This window comes from Colius striatus, chromosome 9, assembly GCF_028858725.1.
Source record: "Colius striatus isolate bColStr4 chromosome 9, bColStr4.1.hap1, whole genome shotgun sequence".
Lineage (NCBI taxonomy): Eukaryota > Metazoa > Chordata > Aves > Coliiformes > Coliidae > Colius > Colius striatus.
The window spans coordinates 28,835,155-28,847,378 of record NC_084767.1 but is presented as its reverse complement, the minus strand read 5'-3'; the positions used below and the strand labels follow the sequence as shown (position 1 = coordinate 28,847,378).

Below are 12,224 nucleotides of genomic sequence, written 5' to 3'. Positions count from 1 at the left end.
AATTCCATTCACTGTCAGAAAGGTAAAATCTAATAATTTCTTCTTCAAACTCTTCAGAGTTAAACCACTTTTGAGTATTGCAAGAATTTGCATAAGACACCTCTGATTTAGTTTACTTCAGATGTACTTCTGTATATGTCTGCTTCTTCATACATGGGTACAGAGGTCATGACAAATGGAGCTGTAAGTCAGGGGTTTTTTTTGACAGAAATGCAATATAAACTGTGCTCGTGACAAATTTATTTGTGGAAGTTCTCAGTGATATGAATGGTCTGGAATGCATTTACTAATACTGGTCTTGTCTACTATCCTTCAGATCTTCCTGCTGGGCCTTTTCTGTGGCTCTCCAATCTGTCGTGTTCTGGGATTGTAATCCCTGAGTAAAGCTATTCTGGTTAGAGATGAAGAATTGTATAAATGCCCTCTGAACTTTACTTTGACTATCAAACCTCAGTCCTTTCAAGGTAGGCCAATAGAAAGCAGTTTGTAAAGGGGGCTGGAATATTAGGCTTGCACTGTCCCTGCTGCATGCCGGAGTAATCTATCAAAGACAAGTAGAATTTGTCTGGTAGCTAGTCTGGTGAGGTATGTACTGTAAATAGTCTTTTCTCACATAATTTCAAGAATGTGTGCAAGTACCTCCTGTTGCATAACTGGTCAGACCTTGATTATGTAGGCTGACCTCAGAATTCATGTGAAATGGTCATCTTCCAAACTCTAATCTTTCTATTGGCAATTCATTCAGGTAGCCCACACTATACTTAAACGTGAAGAGACAACATAATGTCACATGCTCCAAGGTCAGAAATTCCCTAAGTAAGGATACTTAGGGTCTTCAGAACAACAACAAAGCTTAGTAAAAATAATCATTTAGGTGATCTCTTCAGGAGAAGCTAGGTTCGTGAGTTTTGTGATTTGCAAGTTTTACTTTTTGAGAGTTTTTTAGACTCCTATAGAACCTTAGAAAAGTGCTTTCTGGTGACTAGTTTTAAAGCTCACAAATTTCATTTTGCTCATCTCAAAAGCCCCTTCTAAAAAGTAACAAACAATGTTTTTTAGAATTATAGAGACTTTTTCTACTATGTACCTTTAACTATTGACCACTGTCTTAAGCTATCAGTAGATTTCAGGGCAAGCCAGAGGTTAGCGTGATTGTCTAGGTCAGGTCATAGCTGAATGGAGATCTTTGATCCCACTAAAGGTTTAAAATAGTGTTGTTTCTGTCTTCAGTCCCATTCCAATTTCAGCTGAAGTTACAGTGTTACAGTTATCGTTACAGTGCAAAGGAGTCCAGAGACCCTCCTGGTAGCTAAATTGAGAGGACTGCATGTGGGAACTGGAGAGACAGTAACAGACCAGAAAGCAAAAACAAAAATTCATTTTAAAATGAAATACCGTTTCCTTTGAATTTTTTGGAGGCTTGTTCTTGCACATAGTAGTATTTCTGCTCTTCTCCTGTGTCCTTATTTCCCAAAGATCTATTAATTTAACTTCTAATCAAAATAAAAGTTTTCATTTTCTTATGTTCTCTAAAGTACCTTTCTTTATATATGACCCTCATCTTACCATAAGACAACAAATTTGTTTTAAAACTGTAAAATTGTCTTTTTTTTATGTTTGTATGGATTCTTTCATAATTACTTTATTAATTTGCATACCAAATCTGAGTGAATTGAGTAAGATTTTGTGGGTGAAGGAGGAATTTTCCTAGTACATTATATGGCACGAACTTTGAAAAGTCTATTTTTGCATCTTCAATTAAAAAACCCCCATATTTCTCATTAAAACTAAGAAGACCTCACTAGAACTTTTGACCAGGTTGAGTCCCCAGATTTGAAGATACTTATATAACACTTATAGATAATAATTCTTAACACATGGTCCCCCACAACATGTTTTTCAGAGTCTTGGTGACACACATGGCAGACTGATCATTTCAATTTAACCATTTAGAGCTGAATTGCTCCATGCTTTATCTGAGCTAGGAGTTGGTAATTAGTAACTGTATGGCAGAACCCCACCCCTACCATTTAAGTTGCCCCTTTACTTTGTGAGTGCTCCTAGTCCATTTCAGGACAGTTAATCCATTCGATTATTGGCCCAGTTTAATAGTCAGCAGACTCAGCTGACTACTGACTTTGCCCTGAAAAGTATTGCAGACATTCTTACAGTTAGGAATAACACACAGGAGATCTAAGACACTGACAGAAGCATTTCTATTTGTATCAGAGACAGTTAACATGTTAACTAACTAGGAGAAACTTCCAATCTATTTCAGGATGGTGATGAACAAATACAAATCTTCAATGAAAGACTTAACACCTGTTTGTCTTTTCCCAGAAGTAATTGTAATTAGTTATAGATACTGTGTCAGTTACTGTTCTTCAGCTATTACTTCTGTCCTGTTTAGTTCATTTTTCTGTGAAATTCTCATGTTGCATGTCTAGGACTAAGATTCTGGTCATCTGTCTCAACATCTGCAAGTTGAAAGGTTTCAGTCTTACAAGTAGAGTCCCCATTCCTATCTTCAGACAGGGCAGACTTAATGATTCTTAACTTCAGTTTTAGCCCACACTAGTGTGATTTGTGGAGCGATGGTATGTTCCAGCTGAAGGCAGAATAGCCCTAGTAGCACAGCTCCAGATACTGTGATGAATACAGCCCAGCCCAGATCCAGAGTGAACAGCACGGCTTTAAAAAGAAACAAACAAAAAAACCAACAGTAAACCACAATCTATTTCTCTTAAATAGGCAATGAATACGGCATCTTCATGATCCATATTAAAGCCTCCAAGGTATAATGAACATAGTATCTTACAAACTGCCTCTCATTCTTTGAAAGTGCATTTCCTTTTAGCTAGTGTTGTTGAGAAAACAGTTGCTTTAAACAGCAGCTGGATTAGAAAACTTTACGCAGGAAGCACCCCCACCGCTGCTGCAGATCTTTGACTTTTAAACCAAGTGAAACAATGTGTTCTACAAAAAGCAAGAACGACTGACTGATTAATTCACAGGCAGGAGGGTGCTCTAGGAAGATCAGGTTGCAATCCTGCCTTTGTAGCTTTACACCACACCCCTTCAGCGTGAGTTGGTAGGGGAGGATCATATTCAGCTCTGATTCAGGAATTCTTTCTTTCGCCAAGAACTGTTGCTAGGAGTTTGGTGAGTACTTTGTAACGGACTTTCAGTTTTACATGAGAGATATTTTTTTTTTTTTTTTGGTTGGTAGAAGAGAGTACCTATTGTTATGTTTTATTTAAAATGTGGTAGATGTGGCAGTCAGATGTTTAGCTTCAAAGTCCAGCAATGAGTGCTGTGAAAAGAAATACTTCTTTTTTCTCTGTACATTTGAAACAGTAGGACAATGAATATACTTTTATGATTACTGATACAACTAATGGTTGGTTGTCAGAATCTCAGACTAAAGTATTTGAGCTCCAACACAGTCCTTTGAAAGAAAGCCATCCTAAAGATGAATATGTTAATTTTGATCAACAGCTGGAGTTTTGGAAAAAAAGTTCTTGTTTTTTAAAACCATTTCTCCACTACAGTAGCTCCAAGAAAGGCATGATTTAGGTAGAGTGGTCTGCCAGGCTATTTTAAATCCCTCTAAGGCATTAAACATTTGGAGCAATTAATACTTTGAGAAGTACAAAAAACATTTTAGGAGAATCAAATTAAGCTGATACTACTGTATATCAATTTATCTCACAATGTGTATTGCAATCCTCAAGAAATCCTTGAACAGCATAGTGAATGAGGCTTACAGTGGTGTCAATGTTACAGACAAACACTACTATTGGTGATTTTTGAAATATTTTACCTGGAAGAATTGACATTAACCTCACTTTTAGTAACTGTTAAATAATAAAAAAAAAAAAAAACCCAAACAACAAACAAACAAAGACACAAGACATTACTGTGTATTAAAAAAAAAAAAAAAACTTTTCTAAAATTTGAATAACTATGTTTTAGAAAATCTAAATGAAGTTTAAATTATGAAAAAGCACATAACAGTGGGAAAAGTGGAGTAGGGAGAATACCAAATTGGGAGAAGGGGGGGAGTATGTGAAAGGTCGATGTGACTCATTACTCTAGAAATTAGTCATCAAAATACTTCATGGAAAACATGTAAAGATATAAACCTTCCTTCCTGAATGTCTTATGGACAGTCTTGAAGAAAGGAAGTCCGTCTGTCAGTAGAGATATGAACAGCAAAGACATGCTGTAGGAATTACTAGGCATCTCCTTGAGAATATCTGCCTGCCTTTTCCCTTCATTATTTAATTCTACTAGGAGATAGTTTGTGATTTTCCGTGAAGGCAGCAAGTAGTTACAACTATAGTAAATTTATATGGATTAATATTTAAGGTGAATTTGAGAACTGTAATCAAGTTGACATTGTGTGTAATGCACACAGAGCAATATTGGAGAGGTAAGACTGATTAAAACATATCCTGCTCCAGCCTTTCTTCCTGTCAAATATGTCCCAAATGAAAGGATTGCATAAAAAATAGTAATGCAGGCAAATGCTAGATAAATCCATTTCTTTGAAATGTTAATAATTTTTATGTTGGAGAATCTCCAAGTGTGCTTTAAAATTACTTTCATTAATCTTTATGTTTATCCTTACATGGTATAGTTTGTAACCTGGAGATTTAATGCATTTCAGCTGTCTAGTGTAGTTATACGATCTTTAAAGTACATTTAGCCTTTTAGCTCAATGCCCACATTTACTAACATCGCTAGTGAAAATTCAATTGTTACTCATCTAGCTAAATGCATCTACTAAATGCATAATAACTTTTAGTTTTATGATCTTCTTGACTCAAGATAGATAGAACAATTATTAGCATTGAATTTATCTTTCTTTATTCTCACCAGAGAGTTGATTTTGAAAGTCTGATGGTAAAAGCTTGCAAATTATTGGTACCTATTTTAGTGTCAGACCTAAACAGTAGTGAGGGAGAGTGTACAAAAAAGCAGCAGAGTTTGTTAGAGAGAAATTTTTAAATGATTGTGGGGAAAAGTGATCCAAGATACAGTGTATCTAGGAAACAAAGCAAAGATGTAAAAGAACAAGCTTCTTAATAGGTTTTCAGAGAACATGTCCAGAGCCTTTAGTGAGTTTGAAGTCTCACTTCTAGCTACACCAGACCCCCGGTTAGAGAAGGAGTGTTACTGGATTCCAGATCTATCTTTGAGGATTGTTTATATGTTTCTCTAAGGTAGGTGCATGAACACGAGCAGACTCTCACTGTCAGATTATCTGTTTTGCAGCACAGGGGCACTAATATCTTCTCTACCAGTCTTCTGACTCTGTGGATCTTTAATTCCTCTTAGGGCAGAGAACATAGATTGCTCTCACAGATATATCAGTAGGATTAGGATCACTTCTGGAAATATAAATATTAGATCTCCTCTGGAGAGGAAAAAAAAAAAAAAGAGACATTGACATACACTCTAGGAAGCTGCTTTAGCATAGACATTTACTTTAAAATGATGATTCTGGTAGTAACTCTTTCCTGCATTTCAAAATAAAGTGGTAGCTACTTGAAATACTTGTGGTTATCATTATTTTCTTGATGTGCATTCAATATGTTCTGAGAATGTCTGTCAGAGGCAGTCAGAGCATGGATAAAGGAACAATAAAAGGAAGTTTTAAATTAAAAGGTAGAAAAGCAGTATATTTTAGGGCTTCAAGAATTACATGACTTTTATCTCACAATTTTGGAGCAAACTGCTGAAAATCTAATTCCAGTGCTTACTATTGCTCTTTCTTTGGGCTACATTCCAAACAGTTGTATTTTCTCTCTAAGAATTGGGAGAAGCTGATGGAGTCTTCATATGTAAAGCTCTTATTCTCACTGAAACCAGGGAGAACTGTCTTAAAAAACAAGGACAAAGTATGTAGTTCTGTGTGCTGCTTCTATGAAACTGTTTTTACTTTAAAATAGGGACAGAGTGCCCCTGGGGACAGAATGAAGGAAAACCATATGGGGAACTGTAGAATTTCTTTCCTCTCATGGTTATTTCACAGCAAAAGAGACTTATTTTTAGTCCTTTTAATTTTATCTCACAACTCCTTTGTTTGGTTTCCTTAATTATTTCCTGTTGCTGTTAATACAGCTGTTCATTTTCCATCATCAATATTGTTGCCATCTTCCCTGATGTATGTCATTCCTAACTGAGTTTACCTCTGAAGTTAATTGATTAATTTGATTTACTTATTAGTGAAAAAATAAAACTAGGCATTTGAACATGTTGACCCAGGAGATAATCTGCACAAAAGAAAATTCATATTTCTACTGGAAAATGGAATATTTCAAAAGAACTGACTTTAAAACAATTGTATTGAAAATAGCAATTGCAGCAAGTAAAATAGAAATACAAGCTTTATATGAAGGAAATATTTAGCTGGAACAGTTTTAATGAACTTCAGAGAAAGGTCTGCAGAAGTGTATTAGTGTTTCCTACAAACATTTTATACTCTTGAGAAGGAATTTTTTCCTCTGTATTGTACAGTTTCTAACATAATGAGGTTTTGGACAACCTTTTATGGTTTCAGTAGACAGAGAAAAGGTAGTCTAGAAAGATGAGGCTGAAGTTTGCTGTGCTCTGAGACTCATCTAGTGAATGCTCTATATCCGTAGAAGCTGGCACTGCCACCAGAATAAACAACACAACCTATACCATGATGGGAGATGAAGGGAATAAGGCCCCTTCCTTTTATATAACAGCAGTATTTTATTTTGTTTTTACGTAATTGCAGGGTGATGATCTGAGTCAGTCTGAAGCTGAGGGTATTCCAACTGATAGCAATGACAGCCTTTCTAACCTATGTGACGTTTCAAAGCTCATATATCCATTGCAGTAAAAATATATGTGGTGTCTCCAGTTGGGAAGATAGACAAAGTGAGTTAATTTGCTTGCTAAAGCAAGACAACTTTAATTTGATCTTTGATACGTGTGCAAAATGCCATCTATAGGATTATAAGGTTACCAAAGGTTAATAGGTATGGTCAAAATTAGTCATGAGAGGCATCAGTGTGACAAGTAGTTTCCTCCTAGTGCCTGCCTATTATTTTCAATAACTGACAGCTTCACTTTAGTGAAACTGAGTAATTCTGTTTCTATAATGTGAAATTACACATATCTGAGTTGAAAACAAACATACAGTACTGAAATGACTCTCCATTTGAAAAGAAGGTTGTGATATGTTAACTGACCTCTAACCTGACTCTCAATAAGCACAACTGAAATTTGAAAACACACACTATACTTTTCCAGTCTAAACAGCTAGAAAACAAAAACAGCCAAAATATTTTAAAACTATGAAGTCAGGACTGCTATGCCATGTTCCTAAAACCATAGCTACTCTTGCTGCTTATCTGTTTTGATAGTTTCTTTTGTGCTTTGAGATTAGCTATCACTAGAATGCTGAAGGCATTCCTTGTTTAAAAATTAGAAGACCTTAGATTCTGTGCAAGTGATACATGTCTGAGTGTGGTGGGTTCTGCTTTGTAAGGTTTACGAAATTATGTAAACTATTAATTTGATTTTGTCCATATTTTAAAATATTTTAGCAGTAGCAAAAGAATATTTCCATTCCATTGGGGGTTGGACTAGATCTCTAAAGGTACCTTCCAACCCCTACCATTCTATGGTTCCCTGTGGAAAACTATGTCACAATGAAAACAGGCTGTATACATTGAGCAGAGATTTACCTCATATTAGGATGTGGCATGCCAGATAGATGCAGTTTCAACACGTAAATTAAAAAATGGCTTTTTTCTTCATTTCTGTTTGAATCAATCTCCTACGAGTTAGAAACTGAAATTGAAATAATGTCTTCAGTATGTCCTTTGTGATAAGCTCATAATGTTGGATTCTATGCCATGTCTTTTTTTTTTTTTTTTTTCCTATGGCTGGGAGAAGTAGCCACAAAATCATTATTCATTCTCCATAAAGGTATGACAAATTGATGTAGGGAAATTCTGTGTCCTTGTGAAAGCTAATTGCATAATTCACAAATGAAAGCATTTAATCAAACTACTAAATAATTCAGTGCCAATTATTACCCATAGATCTTTGATCTCCTTGGGCAACTCAAATGTTATCTGTTATAGACATAAAAATGTCTCATTCAAAAGGTACTTTGAGAACAGTAGAGTGTCAGTTCCAAACTTAGGAAGTTGTGAAATTTGCATTAACGACCCTTTCAGGTACAGTAAAAAATCCCCAGTATTAATTTGCTGTCCTAAATTAGAAACTTTCTGGAGTAACGGGTTATGTTTGCTCCCACAAATTTTCAAAATTTGCCTAAATAATCAGATCTTTGAATATTAATTACTTAAGCTTGAAACATTTCTAGTCTTTCCCATGATGGATAATACTTCACAAATGTGTGCATTTAATATTTTACTGAGCCAAATGTCATAGATGAAGTATTTTGAAGTGTACTTTCAATATAAATACAAGAAAAATAAACAGAATACATCAAAAAGGAAATGATACCAGTATCATAAGAGGCTTATAGCTTTGAAGTTCTGGTACTGGTCAGCTGAACATTAAATCACAAAACTTGGACTGTTCTAGAGGGTTTGGATCTGTAATCGAAAAAGCTGTGCCAAGTTCACTTTGATCTTTAGGAATCATAAGTAAAAAATAAAAAAATAGAATAACATCTCAGTGCTAAAACTTTTACCCCCTTCATCCCACCTCCACCCATACATGACACAGTGTTCTGGGAATGTGTGACTTCGGGGGAAGTTTAGCAAGAAAAAGATTGTGTTTGGTCAGTACTTTGCAGCAAAGCAGGTATGCAGTTATACAGTCTGAAAAGTAAAAATAGATTACTAACTTTTTCAATCTAAATCTATAGCCTGCAGATTCCTGGAAGAAGGAACCAAGACCTCAACCTGAGTGTTCCAAAACCAAAGTCAAATAGAATATTCCTGAATTAGTAAAAGTCTTGCAGTTATGTTTGGAAAAACTCAGATATAGAAAATGAGAGTCCAGGGGCAAACTTGGAACTAAATCACGGTCAACTGAGGTTGTGGATAATTTGCAAGTTCCCTTGTGGAGAGTCACAGCTGTGCCAATGATTACAAATTAAAACTTTTGATGGAAAAAGTGTGCTCAGAATTTTCCCCCTTTCCATATAATTTCAAATACTAAAATTTAAACTGTGTTTTGTAATTTTTTTATTCCCATGAATACGCAGGAGCCAGGCAAAGTGTGACAGTTATTACTATCTAGCTAAGCATCAAATCTGAATATTTGATCATATGTTAGCTTTTATTTGGCCTAGATGATGTCAAACTATCGCCATCTTTATTTACATTATAATGCTTAGTACTTACTCTTGTGTAGTCCATTGAAATTTTTTACTGAATATTTCTCTGGATATCAGAGTGGATGGACTGTAAAAGCTGGAAAGAAACTGTCACTTTGCATGGAATTATAGTCAATAGAACTCATTTTTAAGATGTTTATTTTTTATCTATGCTATATTCTTACATGGTATTATTTTGATATTTTAAAAGCTTTGCTTATTACATGCATGACTTATTTCTAGCATCTGAAGTCTATGGACTATTTTTGCCAGGCAGTGTATAAAGAGTCCTATTTCTGTGTATCTTTCCACCCTAAACTTCATCCACTTTCACAGAAGCTGGTCAAAATCAGGGCAAACTTCTTGATGCTGCCCCAATAAGGTCAAGGTTGGCCATTGCCCTCAGTCTGCAAGAGTCACTTTGAGTCAAGTTAAAGATATCATATATACTGTACTCAGAAAAAGACAGGGAGGTAATATCTGTCTTTATATTAACTGGGAAACTGAAAATTAACTGAGTAATGACAAGTGCTGAGAATATCCCAAAGAGAGAGCGTGCTAATGTTAATGTTGAGTCCTGAAACTGAAAAGTGTTCAGTGGATAGCAATGACCATTTCAGAAAAGACTCTTCCTTTCCTTTAATGGTATATTTTTAAAAGTCAGTGATGAGATAGTATTGGGGCAACAGCTGGAAGGAGGATGGCATTAGAAAATAATTAACTAGCACATAGTTATCACATAAGCAAGAGACTTCCAAACACAGTGATAAAAAAGTAAGGCAAATGTGGTACACAAGCAAACCTAGACAGTAGCATTAATGAATACAGTTAAGTCTAAATATCTAGCATGTTACAGTGAACTGATAACACATAAAACCATAGCACAGTGCCATGTTTTATTTCCCTGTCTTTTAGCAATACTGTAGGGATGTTCTGCAGTCAGATAAGCAGCAAATACATAAGTCCTCCAGTAAGGAGGCTGAGGAAAATTGATGGCTTCTACACTCTTAATGAAGAAAACAGACCACTGGAATTTTGTTGCTGGGGCAAGGGGAAAAGTAATACATTAGATTAAGTTTTAACATGTAAAATAATGCAGGAAGGTAGAATTAGAATTCTACATGAATATGGAAATTATTTCTTTGAAAAACACCTGAAAGTGAGTGATTGCAGCTCTTGCACATTTTCTCAATTTAGATAATTTTTCAGAATTTGTAACAAGTTATACTCAAAGAGTAGTAAGCAACAATATACTCTAGTAGTAAGCAACAATTTCTGAATTTATTTGTAGAAGTGAAATACAGTATTTGAGAAAAAAAGTTTTAAAAATTGTGAATGACAACACAAAATGAGATCTGAAATAGTTTGCCAAACATTTTTCCAATCTTTAAGTAGATAAAGGATTTCATTTGTCAGTATAGAAATTCAGCTTTAAAATTTCTCTTAGGAGACAAAGACATTCTCTTGTTTATATTGACAGGAAAGCATTATGATGAAAATTTAACACTGTCATATTTTCCAGCGAAAATAGAAATTCCTTTGATGATGAAATTTCTGATGAAATTCGGGAGGGAAAAAAGAATAAGTTATCAAGAGAGAAATGAAAAATCATTTCCTATGTGACCTATTTTAGGTGTCCCTGCTCCAGCAGGGAGTTTGGACAAGATGATCTTTCCAGGTCCCTTCCAACCCTTAGGATTCTTTGATTCTGTGATTTGGTGCTGAAGATACAACTACACTTTTGGGCTCTTGCACAGTTCAGAGTGGCTGTGGCAAACTGGTTAATCTCTGCAGATTTAACCCTTCTAAGACATCATTGCTTGCTAGTGTGCTGGGGGTTGTTGTGGCCCGAGTACAGGACCTGGCCCTTGGCTTTATCAAAACTCATGGCATTGGCCTTGGCCCAGCCATCCAGTCTATCTAGATCTCTCTGTAGAGCTTCCCTACCCCTAAGCACATCAACACATCCACCCAGCTTGGTGACTAAATAATTTAGCCAAAGTTTAGTATTGTACTTTAAGAAAATAGGATATCTAAAGAGAGTTTATCTGTTGTTAGCTAAATGTGATTTTGAGCCTGTTCTCTAATTAGAATTCAGAGATCCTTAAGGAACTTTAGTTAGTTGGAAAATGCATATTTCTAAAGAAGTCAAAGCAAAAGTTTTCCATAGGTACTGTCATATGTACAAGCATAGTGTCATCTTTGGCAACTTGAACATACAGCTGCTATGGAATAAAAGTGGGTTTTTTGTGTGACTAAGTAGTTTTGCACTTAAGTGAGATATTCAATAGAATATCAATAGAGGGACCTGCAAGATACAAAATACTTCTTAAGGCATTGAAGCCCATATTGCAAAAGATCGCTGAGTCCTCTAAAATACAGTTTACAAAGAAGTCCAGGAACTTCATAACTATAAATTGACATAATATTTGTGTAAAATAGAATTGTATGTTTGTGGTAGTCAATCTGAGGTCTGTAGACAGAGTAAAACTTCTTTGGAAGGACTGGACACGTGAGCCAACTATACCTTGTGTAAAACTGATCAGGACATTAAATGTACCAACTATTACATTTTATATCATTATGTATTCTGGGAAATGATTTCAGTTGTGACACTGTTGTGGTTTAACTCCAGATGGGAACTAAGCCCCAGAGAGCTGCTCGCTCACTTCAGCCCCAGTGGGATGGGGGAGAGAATTGGAAGAGTGAACGATGAGAAAACTTATCAGTTGAGATAAAGACAATTTAATAGGTAAAGCAAAAGCCATGTACACAAGCAAAGTGAAACTAGAAATTCATTCCCCGCTTCCCATGGGCAGACAGGAGTGCAGTCATCCCCAGCACAGCCCAGTTCCAGCACCTGTAATGATTATTCAGGAAGACAAAT

General features: G+C 35.6%; 1 protein-coding gene across 3 annotated transcripts in view; it reads left to right on the top strand.

Moving 5' to 3' along the window:
• The first annotated feature begins 2,957 nt into the window (after positions 1 to 2,957).
• Positions 2,958 to 12,224, top strand: part of TFPI (tissue factor pathway inhibitor) — a 42,056-nt gene continuing 32,789 nt past the window's right edge. Inside the window, exon 1 of one of the 3 annotated variants that reach the window (XM_062003144.1) lies at positions 2,958 to 3,162. The gene's annotated coding sequence lies outside the window, so the exon portion shown is untranslated. The remainder of the gene's footprint in view (positions 3,163 to 12,224) is intronic. The other 2 variants (XM_062003143.1, XM_062003145.1) reach the window with 2 other exon arrangements.